General features: G+C 32.4%; 1 pseudogene; it reads left to right on the top strand.

Annotated features, from left to right (window-relative positions):
* Positions 1-8,632: 8,632 nt before the first annotated feature.
* On the top strand, positions 8,633-8,785 carry LOC145254978 (U2 spliceosomal RNA; annotated as a pseudogene).
* The last annotated feature ends 1,567 nt before the right edge of the window (positions 8,786-10,352 follow it).

Genomic DNA, 10,352 nt, shown 5'->3' on the forward strand with positions numbered 1-10,352 from the left:
TATTACAACAACTACACCCACGAAGCTTCTAAGTTATTTAGAAGTTTTAAACTGTGTTGACTATAAAGACATTTGTCTTTATACTCTTTATTGTTAAGTCAATTTTCTGTGTCTCCGAATACTACATTGGCTATTGAGGCAAAAGTCGGGTACATTGAATAGATGTCAGCTCTACTACGTAATCAGGTAAACTGAATTGATTTTATTAATAAATGTTATAAATAAATATGCTGTGTTGTTTTCTTGAGGGTGTCACTTTTATCATTCCACCCTGTATATCCAATGGTGTTTTTCATTGTTTTTATTTTGTTTAACTGCCATGTTGCACTGCTTTATTAATGTAAATTAACATCGAATTCAACGGAATCATGGTTACGCTTTGAAAATTAAATTGAAAAGACCTGACCTTCAGAGACTGCGTAACTCTCATGGCATATATTCTTCAGAATTTGTTCCAGTTGGTTTGATTCATTAATCTCTCGACTCTACTGTTTCAATACTTCATTTCACACGAGCTTTTTCTTCCAACGATGTTCTTGTTGTACTGGTTTTTTTTCTCATTCTTATAGTTCTGATATTTTCAAGATTAATGCTAATTGGGATTTTCGGTCTTTCTGATAACCATCTTTCGTTCTTCTTAGCTTCTTACATCAAGTGGTTTCAGGCCTTGTCAGCATCTATTTTCCATAAGAAATTAATTACCACATGAAATACAGTGTTTGCAAGAAGGTCCAATCAATATTGATTCAGTAGCATAACGATAAGTACGAGGGTCCACAGACGTGAAACCCCTGATGTATCAAACGGCCATGATTTTATCAACTAAACTTAACAGCTGAAGTTATTAATTGTAGTGTTGCGAATATATTTGGTCCCTTCTCTTCTGGTTGCTTTTTCGTGAGTCAGTGATGGCAATTTCAATGTGGGGTAACGAAGAAAACAGATGACTAAGCTAAATAAACCGGGGGAACGAGTTGGATGCAAATAAATACGCCACTCCATCGCGGGAACATGTTCTGTTTTGGGATCACTAACTCCCTCTGCCACATCCCCGACTAATAAAAGGAGATGAAAGTCCAAAGTCGACAACTGACGATTTTGTAGACCTAGCCCCCCTAGATTTGATTAACTTCTTTTGATGTCCCTTTGTTCAGCTACACCCCTTTTTTCTTGATGCGTCTTTAATAAGCAGTTAAGGGCGGGCCAGTCGTGAGCACCAAAGTTTGTTTGGTTCTGGGTGGAGCGATGGATGCAGGGATATATATATAAAGAAAGCAACTTTACTAACCTCCTCTCTCTCTTTCTTTCTCTGATAGTATGTGTGTATGCGTATGTATGTGTGTGTATTTGTCTATGTGTGTATGTGTGTATATGTGTGTGTATGTGTGTATATGTGTGTGTATGTACGTGGAGCTAGAAAGAGAGAGAAAGAAGAGGAGAGGTCTTTGGGTTGGGGTATCATGATTGTTATTCCGCTTCTGAAGTGATGAGAAGGAATGTCCGTCTGCCTGTGAATATGAAACAAAAGACAAGGAACGTGACAGCGTGAATAGGGAAAAACGTATTACTATACACATAATGAAACACACGCAAAATCGCTGAAAGGAGTCAGGGAAGAATTTAGAAAGAAATCGTTGACTACGAAACATTGTTGGATTTTCGATGTTAAAGTACAGTAGCATTTAAACTGACAAATAAAAGTTTGCTGCTGACTAAACTTTGTACAATTTTTAAATAATCACCTAAAACTAAAACTCAACAAGAGGGAATTGTCACATTATCAATTTTAATCATAACTAGTTCAACTCGTGAAAATTCCCCGGTTGTTGAAAACGTTTTTAAACACATTATAAATTAAATGAATAAAAAATAGCATAAAACAACGACGAATTTCAAACAATTTCCTTTAGTAAATTCTATTTTAACCTTTGAATTAAAAAAAAAATTGCTTTAATAAATTAATTTTTTTCAAAGAAAATTCACCACACAACACAATGTATTGTTTTCTGAATATTTTTTTAAATAAATTATAATTCACTTACATATTATTTTAAAAAATCTATAGTAAAAATACAGTGGCCTGTCGACATGATGTTTTAAAAAATAAATAAAATAGCCAATTAGAAACCGTAACAGACAGCCATGTTTGTTTTGAAAACTTTTGGAGAGGAAATGGGTTTAGTGATTTTAAACTGATAAAGAGCGACTACAAAGCGAGGTAATTCGTTTCCTATTAATTAATGTTTGCGATTCATAATAATAAATATGATCTGCGGATCAACGAAGACGCAATGTATGAAAATAATGAATAAAAAATACAAAAATGTCGTCACTTTTGAGCCCTACGTTAAACAAGAATATACCTTTTTGGTCCTCAGGATACTATCCAAGGGTAGTATCTGTTTTCTCTAAAAATGATATTGTGATGTCATGAGATTTTCGTTCGCACCGGGTATCAATAAAATGAAAATAAGTCACAGACTCCTATGAGGACATTGAGGATAAACTGTAATAACTTGATATATTCTGACACTATATTAAGTAGATAACTTGGATAAATACTTTACAGTTTTAACAAAAGGGCTCATATTATATCCCGGAGTCTCCACTTACGATGAATATCCACATAATGCCCAGCAGCAATATATTACACTTGTATTACGTGTATATATTATTATATTATTTTATACAGTTTAGGTAACCAACACATTTTGCACGGTGGCCGAAGAATCCACACCTCAAAGATGTAACTTTAGCTAAGTACATTTTTTCTTTGCGCACTTTTTTAAAAAAGTGAATCAAATCTAACCCTCTTTATTCGTTTGTGCTCATATCATTCTATTTAGAATAATTTTGGTTTTATTTCTCAAACATCTTAACCATTCTTAATTCACTCATTTTAAAACAATTTAATGGCTAATTTTTTTCTGTCTATTTACCGTGTCACATCGAGGTAGTAGTGGGGAGGGGAAATAAAAATTATTATAAGTTATTATAATGAACGTATACTTTCTAACTTAATTGACATTGGCATAAATCAATGGCCATGCTCAAGGCCAGTCATTTAATAAAAATGATAACCGAATAGAAGAAAAGTAAATAATAATAATAATAATAATAATAATAATAATAATAATAATAATAATAACAACAACAACAACAATAATAATAATAATAATGATAATGATAATGATAATGATAATAATAATAATAATAATATTAATAATAATAATAATAATAACAACAACAACAACAACAACAACAATAATAATAATAATAATGATAATGATAATGATAATGATAATAATAATAATAATAATAATAGAAGAAGAAGAAGAAGAAGAAGAAGAAGAAGAAGAAGAAGAAACGAATAGAAATAAAAAGGTAAAAAGTTTAAAAAAAAAGGTTCTCGGGGCCTTTTTCTTAAAAGAACCAATTTGTTACCCTCACATGGGGAGCGGCATATATATTATTTTTTAAAATATAATTATCCACTGATATTTAAGTAAAAATGCACTTTCGTAAATAACTGAATTCATTCAAAACGTATCGCAAAAACAAAAACAACATCTAAGTAAATCGCGATTTCGCAAGATGGATGAGCGGTAATGTGTTTAGGTTCATAACCGTGGGGTACCGATTTCGAATCTCGCTAGATTCAGCCACTCTGATGCGTCGTAAACGAAGAAACCCGTGTCAGTGGATAATTATATTTTAGAAATAATATATATAAACATCTATATATATATGTATATATTCATATCTATTTGTGTATATATATACCTATTTTTATTGTTATTTTTTTACATTTTCACCCCGAACAAGGCACATTGCCACTTTGGTATAGGGGGCTACTTTCAGGGGCAGCAACTACTGGGGTACTATGTAGGGATTTGGGCAGCAAGATGTCGGTTCACGTTACACTTGAACTTCTGCATGTCAGTACAGTTGGGGAAGCAGGGACCTGGAATGGAATTCCAGAGTCGATGGGACAGAGGGTGAAGCTTAGATGCCATTTCAGGGCCTATCAGATTGGCGACTCTCTTTTGAACCTTGAATAGGAGCGACAGACTAACAGCAGATGCACCAGCCCAAATGTGACAGCAATACTCCATTGTCTGTGTCTATGTGTGCGTGTGGGAGTGTATGTGTCTGTGTGTGTGTGTGTACAGACAGGCCCACTTACAAGTAGCCTATAAAATATAGTAGAGCAAAGGAACGTTCTTTTATTGTTTAAAGAAGCTGTAACATCATTTATATTACCTGTAGTGTTATAAAAGATGCTGTATGAGCTCCCCGTTGAAATCTATGCATTTCTAGGCACGTTTAACAAAGTTTTCCACATACTGCCTGTAGATCTTCTCTTATGATTCCCCTGAAGCGTTAGTAATGTTATATTTTAGTTGGTCTAGATTGTGGGGGTTATTTGCATAAACATTTTGTTTTAAAGTCCCCCAATGATAAAAGCACGCGATGACATGTCCGGAGAACCTGGTGGCCATAAGCCTTTACTTATTGTTCTCGCTTCCGTAAACATGTCATAAACTCGTGTCAGTGATCTGTGAGACATCTGGCATGTAGCGCCATCTTGTTGGAAGAAGAATTGCATGTTGCCTTGTGGTCTCAGTTGGTCGTAAGAGAAAGATTAGATCAGGAAACTTTTAAGTTATGAAATAATTGATTTTGATTAGAGAAAGATAAATGATCGGGTTACTTTTAGGTGGGCCATCCCGTATATATATATATATATATATATATATATATATATATATATATATATATATATATGTGTGTGTGTGTGTGTGTGTGTGTGTGTGTGTGTGTGTGTAATAAACAGGTGTATATAACGGTGTCCTTGTATTGCCTATTATGCATAATTCCTTGTGGATCTGTGTATGACATGAGTTACAGGAAATTTACAATAACGTATAACACTAGGACAAAATGAATGCCGAGACTCAAAATGTATAAACATTTTGTCCCCTCCCAGATTCACCAAAAAACCAGGAAATTAACTAATTTTAATTAAAGTTTCAGTATTTATAAAATAATGATCACGAAATATAAAGAACATATAATTTCTATGTGAATCTTAGTGGAAATGTATTATTTTGTTCAAAAAAAAAAAAAAAATATTTACAAAATTATGGTTTCCGGTACTAAAAAAAAGTGAATGAAATTATTTTTAATTTTATGCAAATAAAGCATCGTAAATTATATCAATAAGAAATGAAAAAAAAAAAAAATTCAGGAACATTACGAAAAAAAAACCTTCTTACGTCCGTATTAATGAATTCGATATAACTCGAAGAATATTAATTTCTCAAACTAACGATATTATCATTGAATTAGGCATATTCCTTAATATTTTCACACAAACAATTATAATTGTTAGAAAATATTTCCTATTTTGTTAGGCTATGTGTTTCGCATAATTTTTATCTAGGAGCTATTATGTCCCTTGCCTGAATGAACGTGTAACTTTCAGCGTTTATGTTTACATTTTTTATTAGTCCTCACATTCTACAGGGTGGGCCAAAATTAGGGTCCTATATATATATATATATATATATATATATATATATATATATGATTATATTTAAAGATAGGACCCTTATTTTGGCCCACCCTGTATAAACAATGTTTCTAACAAAGAACAGAATTTATATGTTCTGCGTCAGCTGTTGATTTGAGCGATGTATTTTTATAGTGATGCATTTTATTTTATTGCCAATAACACAATGCAACAATAACACATGAAAATTGGCTAGTGAAAATCAAACACCTTGAAACCTATCTTAATACAGTAATTTTCCTTGGTTTCGAATAAAAACTTATCCTTTAAAAAAAAATTAAATACAGTAAGTAATTTTTTAGGTGACAGTAAAAAAAGAATTAACTAAGAGAAAGCCAAGTATTACAGGCGGATGAGAGCGTGGTTTAGTTAAAGATAATCGTAGTTAAATTACTTGATACAAATTTAAATAATTATTTAATTTTAAAACCCTATTACACTTTATTATAAGAAGCCTATTATATCAAGTTTCATATAGTAATAAGTTCATCTACTCTGTAAGTATTTTATACTAGTCCTCAGAGTAAATAAAAACAAAAATAAATGATAAAATAAAATAGAACTACATTTTTGTACATCTAGTTAACTATAGTTATTAATATACATTTTATTAGCGTTAAGTTTTATATAATGGAGATATAGTCAAATATTATAGAAATTTAGAAATACAGGAAACTAAAAACCAATAAACAATAACATTATTGTGTATTAGACTCCTGTATTGCTCACAAGTAAGAACAGAGGTTTATTGTAGCCGGCCGATGTCATTTAAGACTGAAACAGTAAATTGATTGTAGCGCTTACGGTAATTTTGTTGAATTAAATGGATTAAAATTATATTATGATTTTTCCATTGAGCACTATCAACACACTCGTTGAAATTCAATGGTTTTTAATGTTAAATATATTATACCTTGAGTATATATTATTATGTAAATTTAAAGTAATATACCTATTAACGCAAAGGATATCGGTAAAAACAGTGTCTGAGAAAGAGAATTCGCAAGGGAAAGTCGGTTTTCTTTTCTTTTTTAAGACAAAAACTATTAAAACACATTTAGTTCTTGTATTCATATTTCGCAATTTTAAGTTTGCACCAGACGTCAGCATCGGTCTGCCATCTTGGCTGATCAGCCCATATATATATATATATATATATATATATATATATATATATATATATATATATATTCGATGTGTCTTTACATAAGCAGTAACTTGTTGCTACACAGTCATAAGCATGTTTCGGTCTTCTAGCATTTATTAACAAGAGACATCTTCAGGCAACAACGATTATTTTCGAAAGCGGAATTCTTAATGAAAAACGAAAATAAAACTTCCAGCAAAACATGGCTGTTCTTTTGTTGTAAACAGGGCGTAGGGGTGAAGGTTCAGTTTTGCGGAGAACAGGGTTGATTGCGTGCGAATTTGTTTATTTACCTATTTACCCGTGCCTTTATTCATTTACTGGTTTCCCTACTTCTGAAAAATAGCAACCTCAAATTATACACACACACACACACACACACACACACACACACACACACACACACACACACACACACATATATATATACATATATATTTACATATATATACGTATATATATGTAAAATGATATTATTCATTCAAATTAATCTCTTGACATATCACACACACACACACACTCACACACACACTTACGCACACACGCACACACACGCAAACACACGCACACACACACTCACACACACATACTCACATACACTCACACACACACTCACACATACGCACATACACACGCACACTCACACACACACTCACACACACACTCACACACACTCACACACGCACATACTCACACACACTCACACACACACTCACACACACACTCACACACACTCACACACACGTACTCGCACACTCACACACACTCACACACATTCACACACACGGACTCATACACACACTCACACACACACTCACACACACGCACTCACACACTCACACACATTCATATACACACACTCACACACACACTCACACACACGCACTCGCACACTCACACACATTCATATACACACACTCACACACACACTCACACACACACTCACACACACGCACTCACACACATTCATATACACACACTCACACACACTCACACACACACACTCACACACATTCATATACACACACACACATCGATATATATCATATTTTATATTATTCCGTCTTCTTCGATGCTCCTCTCTTTTACTTCCCTTATTGCATGTTATTTTACAACCCAATGTTTCTTAATATCTTTCGCCATCATGCAATGCTATAAAGAAACTCAGTATTCCTTGTAGGTTGCATTTTTATGAGGCCCAACGGGACTATAAACTCATCATCTACTCAACACCTCCTCATGATCTCGAAAACAAAACATGCCTCGGCAAAATTTGATACATTTTTTCGAAGTTGCACATAATGATCAATCCTCAAGACATTAATATAAATACTGTTATCTGCCCAATATGATTTTATGGCAATTGCATATAAAACATTTCTAATGTTTATTCAACAATCTGTTATTTTTGACCTCGAAATGCGTTAAAGCAGAATCCCGGGGAAACTGTTTCTTTGTTTTCTTCAACATTGCAAAATATGTGAGTAGATCTACGTAGGAAGTTTTGAAAATATATGTTGGAATTTAGCTACATTGAATTTTCCACATCTATATATACGCTAATTTAATGTTCGTAGTATGTTACCACCTATTTTTTTAATAAACAGGATTTTCTGATAACAAAAGACGCAATGTAAAAATAAATGTCGCTTTTGGGTTGTACCTATAATATAAATGTACCTTCTTGGTTTTCGCTAATATCCAAGGGTAGGATCTTCTGCCTAAATATGGTATATGATATCGTGGGGTTTTCGTTAGCTCAGGTCATTCATAATATGGAAATATGACAAAGAGTTCTATAAGGATATAAAGATTAACCGCCATAACGAGATATATTCTGATACTATATAAAACAGATGGCTTAGAAAAATACTTTTATAGTTTTTACAAAAGGACTACAATAAAATAAAATATCGCGGCCTTTTGGCCAAGATCAAAGTGTAGTATCTGTTCTTCAGATGCGGCACTTTCATTTCTCGTTCTCTTTCAGTGGAGGAGATATCCTTCACCACTGAAACAATTTTTATTTTGGTACCTTTTCTCCACATTAAAAAACGACCCTGGTGTCTAACTCTGTCCCGTGGGGAGGCATTGTAAATAGGTACAATAAAATAGTGGGGTTTCCATTTAGGTTAAACGTCCACAAAATGTCCAACAGCAATACATTACATATAAAATGTGCCGCTGTGGAATTCCCACAAGTCTCGCCAGTTTATATTAATGTGAGTTCGTAGAATTTATATAGTGAACTTTCAGAAAGTAATAATTTTATCTTTTTACATTGTATGGATATTGATTGATTACTCCTACTTAATAAATCAAGTAATGTAAATTTAATGGAATTTTATTGAATAAAATCGTTTTTACTAGAAACGCGGCCTCGGCAAAAGTGTCTTAAAATCTCCCCATTTCTTCATTCTACGCACAATTTATCTTTTTATAATATTTTTAACTCAATCCTTTTTTGGATTTTACCGTTATTGGATATTCTACTTTTCACTGGACCACCCATTAACGTGAAATCAAATTTCCGTTTTTCCCCCATTCCCTCTGGTTTACAATTTTTTTAACTTTTACCAAGTAAAATCTGTGGCTTACTTGTAGTTTCATTAAATACTCTGTAAGCAAAATCCGATTCGGCATTTTTCTATTTCCTACCTTCTGGTGAGAAGAAAAGTATTTCTTTCGAAACTCCGCGGATTAAGGTCAATCCACTTAATTAGTCTTTTATTTTTTTTAAAATTAAATATGTTTTAACTCTTCTTAAAGTGTTTTAACATATTTTAGTAATTCTTTGTTCTTATATATATATATATATATATATATATATATATATATACATACACACACACACACACACATATATATATAATTGAAACTATAGGTGTAAAATCCAGTTATCTATTCTGGTTTGCCGATCGAATGGGACTAATATATTACCGGATGTAAGTCACCAATACTATATTAATATAGGTTTGATTAGTGTTTCAATAATATTTGTCAGTCTGGTTTGCAATCAAAATTAGTGTCTTAAATATTCAGATAAGAGACCTTTGATGGGCAAATTTAGTCTGATTAAATTTGAGATTTTTTATCAATAATATTTCATAGTTTATGAATAATTTTCTGAGCCTGCTTTGGACCTGATTACGAAAATTCAGAAGTGTGGCTTAGATTGAAGGCATTCAAATATGGCGATATAAAAATCAACGCCCGTTCGCGGGCTATGAATTCACGCGGATATTTTCTTCGGAAGGGCGCCAACATATTCTATAATAAATAAGATATTTGTATTCACAACTTTTAAAGCAGTCCATCTCCTATGACCAACATTTATCCTTTTTAACACAAGAAAAATAATCTCACACTTTTTTCCACGAGACATTCAACGAATATCCACCATTCAAGGAGACACATGTAAGACACTATATTAAAAATAAAACACTATGTGTGTGAAATAAATACATATTTCTCTTTGATACACAGACACACACAAAGACACACAAAGACACCCCCCACACGCACATATATATATATATATATATATATATATATATATATATATATATATACATTATAATTTGATAATGATTTTTGATAAAATATTGACTTATTGAATTATTTAATGTA

The sequence above is a fragment of the Euprymna scolopes genome, chromosome 30, assembly GCF_053919585.1.
Source record: "Euprymna scolopes isolate OS-2025 chromosome 30, ASM5391958v1, whole genome shotgun sequence".
In the NCBI taxonomy this organism is placed as follows: Eukaryota; Metazoa; Mollusca; class Cephalopoda; order Sepiida; family Sepiolidae; genus Euprymna; species Euprymna scolopes.